Source organism: Paroedura picta, chromosome 2, assembly GCF_049243985.1.
Source record: "Paroedura picta isolate Pp20150507F chromosome 2, Ppicta_v3.0, whole genome shotgun sequence".
NCBI classification, from domain to species: domain Eukaryota; kingdom Metazoa; phylum Chordata; class Lepidosauria; order Squamata; family Gekkonidae; genus Paroedura; species Paroedura picta.
The window spans coordinates 117969889-117983216 of NC_135370.1; the positions used below are offsets into that span (position 1 = coordinate 117969889).

A 13328-nucleotide genomic window follows, 5' to 3' on the forward strand; every position below is an offset into this window, starting at 1 on the left:
AGCGTGCAGTGCATGTGGCATCAGGAGGTGAGATTGGATCCATGGTGCCATGGTGCCATTTGCGCGGGCTTCTTGCCCAGGACACCACGGAGAATAGCTTCCCTCTCACCCACCCTGTGTTAATGTGGAAACAGCCTTGTTATAATATCAGAAGTGCATGTTTCATGTTGACTATTTTGTCACAACCGTGGGTTTGCATGGAATGGAGCCTGTAGGCAGGGAGGCAGGTGTGCGATCAGACTCCCTGGGGTTCAGGGCTTTCATATGAGGTGGCACGTAAATGAGTACGGCTCACCCGACTGGGAGGAGCTCATTTGCCAGGTGGCTTGGGTGGTAGCCAATGGAGGTTTGTGCCCCTTTGGTTCCCCCACATAGGTTGCTTCCCTTAGCAGCAGATTACAGTAGACAAGGGGATCTGCTCTCCCAGCTGGGAACGGTATGGATCCCCACAGCACCTCTGGACTCCATGGGTTGTGGAGCAGTTTGCTGACTCCTGTACTGTGGAGCAGTCTCCTATGCTGTGCCAACCCTCCTGCGGGAGGTAATAAAAGCTGTGGTCTTCTTATACCCAACAATGGTGTGTCATGTCTCATTCCTACCCAAATGCCATCCTGCAAGTCAACACCCAGTCATACATCACAAAGAGACAGTTAGCCAGAAGATTCATTTCCAGCTGGTAACTTCCATCATCACAAAAGGGATATCATGTAGAATGAATTTCTATCAAGAGACGAACTGAGCTGGAACAGTTGACAAACTCCTTTTGCTGAATTCCCACACTTCCTAGAATGACAATTTGGAAGGACCAAGATATTGCAAATCTGAGATTGGCTGCCTGAATCAGCATTGTAAAAGCTCATTGACAGAAGAAACTGAACTGATTACTATGTGCTATTGTTTTCTTTCATAATTAAAAGCGACTTGTTAGCCCTCAAGCATGGAGACATTCCCACAAGTGACAAGTCATGCTGTTTGTTATTCGGTTCTGAGAACAGAAAGTTAGATTCTAACTAGCATTACATACTTACATACAAAGATACTTACATACAAACTCAGCATGGTTTGTCACATGTAAGAATGCCTGCATGCTTGGGTGAAGATGAATGGGGCTAACAAGTCACTTTTAATTACTTATTTTCACAACTGGGAAAGGGACTGCCATTAATCGCTAACTTTACAATTTTATTGCCTGAATGTCCTTGTAAATGACAATTGAACCCAAAGGAGTGATTTGTTTTTCTAGCAAGGAATTATTAAAAACTGCATATTTCAATTCGATTTATAATAATGTTTACTAATTTGTTACTAATTTACTTTCTCCTTATATCTTTCCTCTTATGATCCCTGTTCCATTGTCTGAGGAACTGTGCATACACACGAAAGCTCATGCCTTGAATAAGTCTTTGTTGTTCTTAAAGGTCCCATTGGACTCAAATTTAGTTGAATGGGAAGAACGACTGAAGATGGCGCCGTACTAGCTGGGCTTCTGCCCGGCTCTTAAGCCATGCTGAGGGTCAGGAGCAACCGCACCTGGCAGACCTGAGCAGATACGCAAATCTTGCTCGCCGGTCGCCCCAGGAACTGGGAACGACATCCTGAGGGTCCTACAGATCCGTGGAGACTGAGTTCTCCAGATCGCCATGGCATGTGCTCAAGGTCATGATGGCGCCCTTGTCGTAAATAACTTTCTAAGCCTGAAATGACCAGCTGACCCTACATTCTTCCCAGATCATCTTTTACCAGACTGACAGGAGCCAAAGTCTGCAACAGTAAAGACCGTGAGTTTTCTGGTTTTTCCTTTTTTTCCCCACAAGATCTTCCCCCCCTCCTCAACCAATTTACAAGTGAATTCTTTCGTTGAGTGAGAGGCTCCCAGCTAATTACACCCACTAATCAAACAAAGAGAGAGCTTAAAAAAAAGAGAGACTTTAAATTTTTGTTGGAGAGAGTTTAGTGGGGGACACTGACTTGATACGGAGATCGACAAACTGATAATTTTGGATCGCTCGTGCTCCCGCGAGACCTCACGAGACTTTCTGTTTATAGTTTGTGACTGCCTAGAACTATGGAAAAATTAACTAAGGCACAGCTTTTCCATTTGTTATGCGAAAGGAACTCAAAGATACTGAAAGCAGTCAACAAGGTGGAAAAGGAAATCCAAAAGACTAAGAAAGGGCTTTTAGACAGAACTGCTGGTTTGGAAAAAACAGCTGATGAAAACACAACTCAGCCAACAATACATCAAACGAGAATTCAATGTCTGGAAGTTAATCAACAGGAGGGGGAGAGAGCTAGGGACGTAAAAATCAAAATCACCTTGGAAGAACTTGGGAAAACAGATTTAAGGAAGGAAAGCACCGAAAACCTGGAAGTCTATTTAGAGCAGGAAGTGATTTGGATCAACAAAATAAACAGAGTCTATTCAAAGGCGACAGCACGCAGGAAGCTATCAGGAGATATCTCTGTGTGACCAGAGGAAGAGATCCGGACTGACAAAATATACAGAGCCTACTTAAAGGCGACTGCAAACAAGAATCAAGCAATAGACTTCTTTGGCCCTGACAGAAGGACAACCAGAAATACTCTATGCAAGAATCATCAGGCGTCACTGTGGGAAAAAATACAATTTCATTTTCTGCGACCACCTGAAGGATGTGATGAACAGTGGAGCATTCTCCTGGTCTCCTGTGGGAAAGACAGCAGCAGTAACTTTTAGGTCAGGGCCAATATATGAAGGGAACTGACTTTATATTATCTAAGACAATAATAGAATATATTCTTATAATAGATTATACTCTCATGTGTATCAACAATTACTCTGCTAAGAAAGATGGTAATAACTTCTAGATCAGGATCAATATGTGATGGGAACTGAATATGTATACCAGGGGTAGTCAAACTGCGGCCCTCCAGATGTCCATGGACTACAATTCCCAGAAGCCCCTGCCAGCGAATGCTAGCAGGGGCTTCTGGGAATTGTAGTCCATGGACATCTGGAGGGCCGCAGTTTGACTACCCCTGATGTATACTAATATGTATGCTAAAAGAGGATGGCAAACTATACTTCATATGTATTAACAAGACAGCAGCAGTAACTCTTAGGTCAGGGCCAATATATGAAGGGGACCGACTTTATATCATTTAAGATAATAATAGAATATATTCTTATAACAGATTATACTCTCATATGTATTAACAATCATTTTGTTAAGAAAGATGGTAAAAACTTCTAGATTAGGATTAATATGTGATGGGAACTGAATATGTATGTTAAAAGAGGATGGTAAACCATATCAGCTGGTCGCTTTTTTCCTCTTTTACTTTTCTGTAAATGCTTTATATAATAATAAATAATAAAATTACCAAAAAAAAATTTAGTTGAATGGACCTGAATAGACCTGAGTAATGTAGGAGTACTTAGCACTGCCCTCTGAAGCACTCATGTAGAATACAATGAAATCAGATAGAATCACTAATCCCCAAAAATCAGAACACCCAATAATCATTTTATTAACAAAGAACATAGAACATCAGTCCAAGAAATAAAATTAGTAAAATGTCAGTTCTAGAATCATAGAATCATAAAATCATAGAATAATAGAGTTGGAAGGGACGTAGGAGTATTTGTTTATAGTCATCCTTGGTAATAAGGCTTTCCTTCCATTTCCATTTCCTAAATTTATTATTCTTTTTTTATTCCTCAAATCATTTGATAGCTTATGAAGCCACCTTGGCTTCTTTAGTCTCCTTCCATCTTTTCTTCTCAAGGTAAATGTTTGTAATTTAGCCTTCAGTATTTCACTTTTAAGAAACTCCCAGCCCTCTTGGACTCCCATCTCCTTAAGCCTTTCTGACCACGGGACTCTAGCCAACATACTTTTAAGACTGTTAAAATTTGCTTTCCTGAAGTCCAGTCTATATGTCCGACTATGTAAGGGTTTTCTCTTTCCCACAATTGTAAATTCCAAAATCACATAGTCACTACTACCAAGTGTGCCCACTACTTCCACCTCATCTACCAGGTCTTCCCTACTGATGCGAATCAAGTCTAAAATAGCAGCCCCCTCCCCCCGGTTGCCCTCTCTACTTTATGGGAAATGAAGCTGTCTGCAAGACAAATCAAGAAATCAATGGAGTTCGCATTCTTAGCAGAGTTGATCTTCCAACAGATATCTGGGTTATTATAGTCACCCATGACCGCTGTTTCTCCTTCCTTTGTGAACTTTGTGATCCGGTCTAGTAGTATCTCATTCAAGTCCTCTGACATAGCAGAAGACTTGAATTATTAGATCGCCACAATAATACCATTCTCATTACTATTCCTTTTATATTTACCCAAATACACTCAACTGAACTTTCATGAACAGGCACCCCTATTTCTTCACAAGTATACGGATTCTTAACATATATTGCTACCCCTCCCTCTTCTTTACTTGTCTGTCCCTTTTGAATACAAGAGACCCCTCAATTCTAGTATTCCAATTGTGAGTATTATCCCACAATGTTTCTGTGATTCCTACTAGGTCATAGTCCCCTTCCTCTATTAGGACTACTAGTTCCTCCTACTTGTTTCCCATACTGTGCATTAGTGTAGAGACATCGTAATCCATCCTTTGTGTGCCCCATGGTTTTGGTTTTTAAACTTCCTTGTAAGTTGATAGCTCCCTGCTTATGTGCCGTTCCTGGTAGATTTGCAATCTTCTCATCTTCAGTTCTTGCCACCACACCAGGTTCTGAATTTAGGTCTCACTCAAGGCTTCTCCCAAAATATATAAATAAATAAAGATATAAATACATTTAAAACACTTCAAAGATTTTTCCAAAAGTGGTGGCCATAATATGTCCATCTTACAAATTAAACTTGCCCTGAAACACAATGTATAAAAGTCCTGATTTGCTCCAATTAAGGGATCTACCCAAATAATTGCCCCGCCATAAAAAGATGGAAATATCCACATTTACCACGGTCTATACTACTAGTTCCCCCAGAATCTTTTATTATTTCTAGGCATCAACAATAATTGGTGACCTTTATTTTTCAGGTACACTTATGATTACAGGCCTGTACTATGAATTACCCTACAGGAGATCACCTGGCCATATGTGGCTGCATTACGCAGGAGGCTGTTTCATGCTGGTTACACAATTTCCCCAAATCAGTGGTCTTTAGAGGCAGTAATTCAAAACATATACTTGACCTTTTTGTTCTAGTAGATATTCCGCAACTGTTCTGTAATTGTTTGAGATGGATGCAAAAATCTGAACCAAAAAAACTATACACTTTGAAGAAGAATTGTCTTTTATATCCTGTTTTTCACTACTAGGAAAGTGGCTTACTACTCAAAGTGGCTTACAATTGCATTCCTGACACCTTGTGAGGGAAGTGGGGTTGAGAGAGCTCTGACAGGACTACTCTATGAGAATATAACTATCAAAACTATGACTAGCTTCCACACTAGGTGCCTTCCCCCAATGCTATTGTATTGTCTGAAAATTATTATTCTCTGCTCATCTATTTTCAAAACTTTGGGGTACATGTATAGTTCTACCTATAAGCACAGGAATAGCCTCATTTCACTGTCTTTTTAATTGTCTTTCTACCAGAATGCCCACACTTCCAATCAAACTATCATCATCATCATCATCATCATTATTAATAAGAAAGACAATAATAATACATTTGTTCTCCACCATATCCCTGGGCACTAAGGGTTGTGTTGTCTCAGGATCTCTTCCCTTCTAGCAACTGGTGCACAGGAGAGGAAAATATTGCAACACCCAGCTAGCTCTTGGTCCACTCGAATTTTGACAAGAGACACCCATTAGTAATGTGAAAGAAATCTTGCAATTATGCTGCTCTAGAGTAGTTTTTTCTTTTTCTTTAAAAAAGGACCTAATTGATAATAAACAAAGGCATTTGTCATGTTGCATGTCATTTCTGTTTAGGATATTAATAAAAAGTGATGCAAAAAAGAGTCTGAGGGGGTGGGTGGGCGGGCATGCGTGGGTAGGGGTTTCATATGCTGAGATGGAGCTCAAAACTAAAAAGAAATTCATAATTCAGATGTTTGGGGTGGGAACTTTTCCACCACTGAAATACAACCCCCCAAAATGAGAACTATTACAGAAACTACAAGCTGTTCATGCAGAAAATGTGAGGGCATTCCCTTACAGGCAAGTACAGTACACATCTTCCCTTTTCAGATGCAAGAAATGTATAGTTCAATAGTATGAGGTGGCTGAAACAGGGATCTCAAACCTGGATATCCTCTCTGTGAAAATAGCCTTGATCTTGATCTACCCAGATCTATTACATGGGGCTCAGTTCCAGGGAAGGGGGTGAGGCTGTGTTTACACTTCAGTAATTATAAATGTTTTGTTTAAGATATGTGCTTTCCTCCTACCCATTGTTTTATTTCAGAATCTCATGTCAGAACAGAACCAACAACATTTATTTTTAATTTAAGTTATATATTTGTAAACTTTTACCCTTCCATTTCCCAAAAGGCCTCAACATGGCTTTTGTAGTTGATAGTATCATTTTGTTAATCTATTCATGAAAAGATGTATTTCCCATCTCATCTGTAAGGTCTAAACAGCTTCTAACAGTAAAAACATACCACAATCAAGATTCTGAGAGGAGGGCAATTGTCAGAACTACTCCAGCTAAGTTAATCTAGCAATGGTATTAATATTCTTAGCCAGGAAGGAGGGAAAACTAACAAAAAGTCCAGCATCCCACTGACCTGCCTCTGTAAGAACACCTGAAATTCCCAACAAATCACTTGTTTTCTCCAAATTTACCATATAGACCCACAGCTACTCAGTCATCACGATTGATTCAATAGTGACAGAAACTGACATGCTTAGATAATGAATTATAGACCTGAGAGCCATAAGCATCACTCTAAAGTACCAGATTCTTCCAGAGCCTTCATATAAATATGCCACTTGATGAATAAGGTGTGGATTTAAAAATGCATATATTAAACAAAATAAAAATAATAAAAACACCACCTGTGGAATGCCACCTGTCAATTTCCATGTTGCAGGCAGGATTTTTGGGAGCATGCTCTAATGAATGATGTTAGCAGCAAAATGTTCTAATGTTCTAAATAATATTTAAGGAATTTTAATACATGTATCAAGCGCCAGTAGAATGTCTAGAACACTCAAAAGGGAGAAATGTACATGTTAAATCTCCCCACAAACATCATCCACTGGTGCCACCATAACTGGTTCAGAAGCCAGCTGAAATGGTTCAAGGGAAAATGTTAATTCCAGGAAATCCAAGAGTTGCTTAGGAATTATATGATTAGTAAATATTTTCTTAAATGAAATACTATAAGCTGACTATAAGAAAGACCCAATCATCATTCTGCCTGATTCACCAACTACTCCAGGATCATAACCACAGAGGAAATGCAGCATTTCCAGGTAGAACATGACCTTTCCTACCCAGTGTGCATGTGCACATGTTGAAGGGAGGTGATGTTGTGACAATGTAGGTTGCAGAAGGATCTAAACAACTTCTTGATATTACTTCTGTGAAAAAACTCAATGGAGAATTCTAAGCTAAAAACATGCTCCATTCTTTAAATGTTCCAGGTAAGAGAGTGAATCCGTTTGTCTAATCTTTGTTATATTTCTGTTTGTCTTCTTGTAGCTAGATCAATTTATCTCAACCTGGATATTTTTGTCTGCCTAGGCAGCTCCCAAGCTGCAAGGGAAGGGGATCTGACATTTTACCCCATACCACTCATTGCAACCCCACTCCCATCTTTCAAGAGGGAGGACAACTGCACAAATATCTACAGCTCAACAACCCCACTTCTATTTTGTAGCTGAATGCAAATGAAAGGGATTATATTGCTCAGCTGTGTACAGGAAAAGCCCATGGATGAGAGATCCCATGGGGAAGCAGTGCTGGTTAATGATTGAAAGGAAAGAAGAACAAGATACTTTTTTTCAAACGATTTGGTATGAACTCAGCCATGAAGAGATGGGACAAAGTGCATTAGCCAAAAAGGAACACTGAAAACTAGTACACTCTCTGTTGGTGATTGTCCTCTTCAACCATACTAAAAAAAGTCTGAAGTTTCTAAACTCATTGCTAGATTAAATTGTATATCATCCTGATCTTGTTTTCCTTTCAAACATCTTAAATGTCTGCATCTTGACACACCATATACTTGCTAATCAAGTATATTTAATTCGGAGGGTCAACACAAAAAACAAAGAACACCATTTCATTCCACAATTAGAAGAATGATGTTGAATATTTTCATGCAGTTTATAACAATTCAGCAAGTTTCATTCCAGACTAAGCAGAAAGCATTGTCATTTTGTTGCCACTTCAAGCTACCAGAGCCAACTTCAGAGCACAGAGAAGGAAAAATAAACAATTTCCCCAAACACTATGTTCTGTGATAATGTCACAATTGGCACCCACCATCAGAACAGGAAAGCTGTCAACAAATCTAGACACATCTATAAGACTCATGCAGATGAGGCCATCCTACTGCTATTTCAGCTCTCACTGAAGTGTCCAAAATCATCAATTTGAAAGCCAGTTTAATATCAATTCCCTAGAAATAAATCACCATCAGCAGCAATATTTTTCAGACTTGTTTTCCATCACTGTGTAACAGACTACAAAAAAACAAATGACATGGATGAAATAGAAATTGCACCCACACTGCAGATATGCACATGTTATTGGAAAAAAAGATATTAGTGAATCTGGAATAAAACAACAACTCATTACCTGTGTATGGTTTTTCATTGGACAATTCCCCTCATCTCCAAAGCAGAGTCCATTTCGTTTCTGTTACTGCTCCATATATTACCCCATCAACAGATTCTACAGAGTAATTACTTTTTTTCTTTTTTTCAAATGGACCTGGGGGGAGGGGAGGGAAATGAAAGACAGGTTACTTTTCAGCTCAGTTGTCTATACACTTCTATGCATACACGTGTGACATACAGACAGATAGTCAGACAGACATATTGGGAAACATGTTTCACAATCCTGCTATAATTATTTGGTACTGAGCAATAGCCTGGCACCATGGACAACAATACTCTTTTGGCCAGACCACTGAAACTAGTTTCACATTTATAGAAATACAGTAAAATCTTTTTGACCAGAGCTGATAGGAGAACAAATAAAAATAAAAGCATATGTCTACAAGAAATGACAATACTGTCACATTTCTATGATGCAAAAAAAAAAATCACCACTCTTATAACAAGTTTCTACCAATTAAGAGGGAAAGGCATTCAGAGAGGAGGAGCTTCCTCATTGTGGGCAGCAGTCCCCTGTGATTCCTGAGAAACCAATGCTAAGGGCTAGAAGACTCCAAAATTCCTAGTGGTACGGGAAAGTTGCGGGCTGCAGTAGCAAGGGGAAACCTAATAACATTGCCAACTTCCTCTTAGTTTGACAGAGCAAGGTTTCTGCTAGCACACGAGAAAACAGTGCTGAATCTCTCTACATTGCCATCCCCTCATATTAAATAACATTTTATCTTGAAGGATGCCCTAACACCCAGATTTTAGGAATATAGATGGGTTTGCTGGACAAAGGTAAAAGTGTGGAAGATCTATGCATTAACTATTTCCACTAAGACATGGTAGAAAACAACCCATATGTTCTGTCCTTACTGCAAATCATCATTGCTTGGCAGTCTCCAGAGTGAAATAATTTTTGTTTGAAAATTTAGCAGTCTGATAAATGGAATTGCTGAATTAAAGAACTAGTAATTTGAGGGTACCATGCTTTTTCTTCTAGTAATTCCAAAAGACTCTGTAAAACTCAGTTAATTCTATAAAGATATCAGAATTTGCATGGGTGATTAAAAATACAAATATACTTTTGGTCATTTCATATACATTTCAACTAGTTTTCTTTTAAACAAAGGCACAGCATTAGAAATTAATCTTCAGACATATGTTATCTTTAATAGAAACTATGTCAGCATAGACCAGGGATTTATTTTTCAATATTACTTTATTAAATCTTAAGTGAATTTCATATATTTTATCACTTGTTCCAGCCATCAATACATTTCAGTTTCACTGAGAAATTTACTCATTGTCTATGAGAAATACTCACACTGCAGGACAAGAAAGCATCAATTCCCAGGCAAGATCAGATACTTCTATACAGGGGTTAGCTATTAAAAACACTACCCAGATGATATTTGTCCTTGTCTTTCATTTTCAAGAATGACAGGATGATAGTGGAAGATGCTACATTATTTGGATCAAAACACAAAAATTCTATACAGTCTTTCAAAGAGCTCTCAAAACTTTTCCAAACCAGTAAACAACCATAATTATTGACTAAACAATTGTAGTGAACTTTTGAATTCCCCATCAACCAGAAGAACTATTGTTTGATAATAAAATAGAATCTATATCTAATTTCTTATGCTAACCTAGCTTCAGGATCTGATATTATATAATGAACAACTAGGGGTGTGCATTCAGCTATATTTGAGCAGACAATATACCTTAAAAATACCTTATCAATATTTATCAGATACTCTTTCAGCCAGATATAGATCTCAGTATTTGTTTCCCTTATCTGAAATAAGATGTCCTAAATATTCAGAAAATATTTTGGATTTTTCAGGACCACCAAAAAGCTAAAGTTAAAAAGAGTTTAAAGAAATTATGTTGTTGTTGGGTACGAAGTCGTGTCCGACCCATTGCGACCCCATGAACAATGATCCTCCAGGCCTTCCTGTCCTCTACCATTCCCCAGAGTCCATTTAAGTTTGCACCTACTGCTTCAGTGACTCCATCCAGCCACCTCATTCTCTGTCGTCCCCTTCTTCTTTTGCCTTCGATCACTCCCAGCATTAGGCTCTTCTCCAGGGAGTCCTTCCTTCTCATGAGGTGGCCAAAGTATTTGAGTTTCATCTTCAGGATCTGGCCTTCTAAGGAGCAGTCCGGGCTGATCTCCTCTAGGATTGTTCACCTTGCAGTCCAAGGGACTCGCAAGAGTCTTCTCCAGCACCAGAGTTCAAAAGCCTCGATTCTTTGATGCTTGGCCTTCCTTATGGTCCAACTTTCACAGCCATACATTGCAACTGGGAATACCATAGCCTTGACTAAACGCACTTTTGTTGGCAGGGTGATGTCTCTGCTTTTTAGGATGCTGTCTAGATTTGTCATAGCTTTCCTCCCCAGGAGCAAGTGTCTTTTAATTTCTTTGCTGCAGTCCCCATCTGCAGTGATCTTGGAGCCCAGGAAAATAAAATCTGTCACTATCTCCATTTCTTCCCCATCTATTTGCCAGGGAGGGCCGGATGCCATGATCTTTGTTTTCTTGATGTTGAGTTTCAAGCCAACTTTTGCACTCTCCTCCTTCACCCTCATCAACAGGCTCTTTAGTTCCTTTTCACTTTCTGCCATTAGAGTGGCATCATCTGCATATCTGAGGTTGTTGATATTTCTCCCTGCAATCTTGATCTCAATTTGTGACTCCTCTAATCCTGCCTTGGACAAGAAAGCCCAATGGACAAGTTCAAAAGGGAAAAAGAAATTATAGTCCCTTTAAATACCGTCTGAGTGATCTTGTGGTTTGGAGAAGGTATTTAAATTCATTGCAAGCTCTTTAGCCTCCTTCAGAGTTTACTCATGGCTTTCAAAAGGCATTTAAAGTGGGTTCGCTTTCTTTAAATGGCTCTCCTCCCCCTTTTCACTGAAACCAAAGGAGGATGGTGGCACCTTCTTTGTAAGCCCATAGAACTGGACCTAGTCCAATCTTTTTGAAACTTGGGTATTTCTTTAAGGAGAGACAACAGCCGCTATGCTGAAAATTTGGTGCCTCTACCTCAAAAACCAGACTCCACAGACCTCCCAGATACCCCCATTAGGTACCATGGAGACTACACACAATAATACTCTTCATAAGATATAATAAAGCCAAAAACATCAGTATTTCTGAAAAATCCTGAATCCAAACACCATACCAGTATTACAGTTACGATACTAGTATTACAATTCAAGAATATCAGAAAATATCAATATTTTGGGGATTAAATTATCTGAATCCAATGTCAATTTTTTTGTACTCTCCTACACATAACAGTAGAAATACTTTCAAATACTTTGGCCACCTCATGAGGAAGGACTCGCTGGAGAAGAGCCTAATGCTGGGAGCGATTGAGGGCAAAAGAAGAAAGGGATGACAAAGAATGAGGTGGCTGGCTGGAGTCACTGAAGCAGTCAGTGCAAACTTAAATGGACTCCGGGGAATGGTAGAGGACAGGAAGGCCTGGAGGTCATGCTGGGTTGAACACGACTTCGCACCTAACAACAACACACAACAGTGCACCATTACACTGGGTATAAAGGGAGAAATTCAATTTTTCACATATCTATACAAAAGACTGTTGACTAGCAGAATGGCACCCAGCCAAGGAAGACATGACACATAACTGTGTTGGCGATAATATAACCACAGTGTTTATTATCATAATGCCCCTCACCACAATGAGGGTTGGCATGGCACAGAAAATGAGTATACCTATTGCAGCCATCTGGCTGCTACTCACCTGGGCTCCAGTAGCCATTGGGATTGGTCTCTTCCCAGCCAGGAAGGCTAATCCCTTGCTCCGGAGACCTCACCGCAAGGAGGCAGTGAAATGAGGACCAATGGGGTGCCCACCTCATTTAGCCTCACTCGCTGCCTGGCAGAGCCCCTTGTCTGCCCCAGCTGGGTCAGCTTCGCTCACTTCTGCCTGTCTCTTAAGAGACCTCTCACCTGCAGGAATCCAGTGCACAGACTGGATCTCTGCCCAAACTCATTTCTGTGCTCCTAAACTGCCACTGCCACAAAACAACAACATTAATAACCACAACCAAGTATAACCTAGGGTAGGTGTGAGCAAAGCTGTTTGGCCAGGTCCAGATTCTTTTTCAGAATCAGAAGCTGATACATTTAGCTCTTCAGGTGAGTAAGCTATGCCTCAGAAGAGTGCTCTGCGACCAAGGAGATACCTAAGAGAAGATGACTGGTTCCAACCGGATTTTCAGGGGGGCAGGCATCTGAGCCACAAGAAATAGTTTTCTATTTATCTAACAGGCAATTCACACCCACAGAGATTATGGTTTTGAATAAAGGCTTCTCCTTTGTGCCAGTGCCAAAATATAATGCATTCCATACCGGTGTGGACTTATTCAAAGTAACAAGATTGTTAAAATTAAAACATCCTTTTGCACACTACCCCACCACAATACAAACTACTTCTTTCAGAACTAAATCAACTTTTACTCCTATAATAGATGTACCAGCTATCACCACATTTGAAAAA

General features: G+C 39.7%; 1 protein-coding gene across 10 annotated transcripts in view; it reads right to left on the bottom strand.

Annotated features, from left to right (window-relative positions):
- Positions 1 to 13328, bottom strand: part of LRRC4C (leucine rich repeat containing 4C) — a 1070267-nt gene that overhangs the window by 445565 nt on the left and 611374 nt on the right. For all 10 annotated transcript variants that reach the window (XM_077322206.1, XM_077322213.1, XM_077322209.1 and 7 more), the window contains one exon: positions 8768 to 8902. The gene's annotated coding sequence lies outside the window, so the exon portion shown is untranslated. The remainder of the gene's footprint in view (positions 1 to 8767; positions 8903 to 13328) is intronic.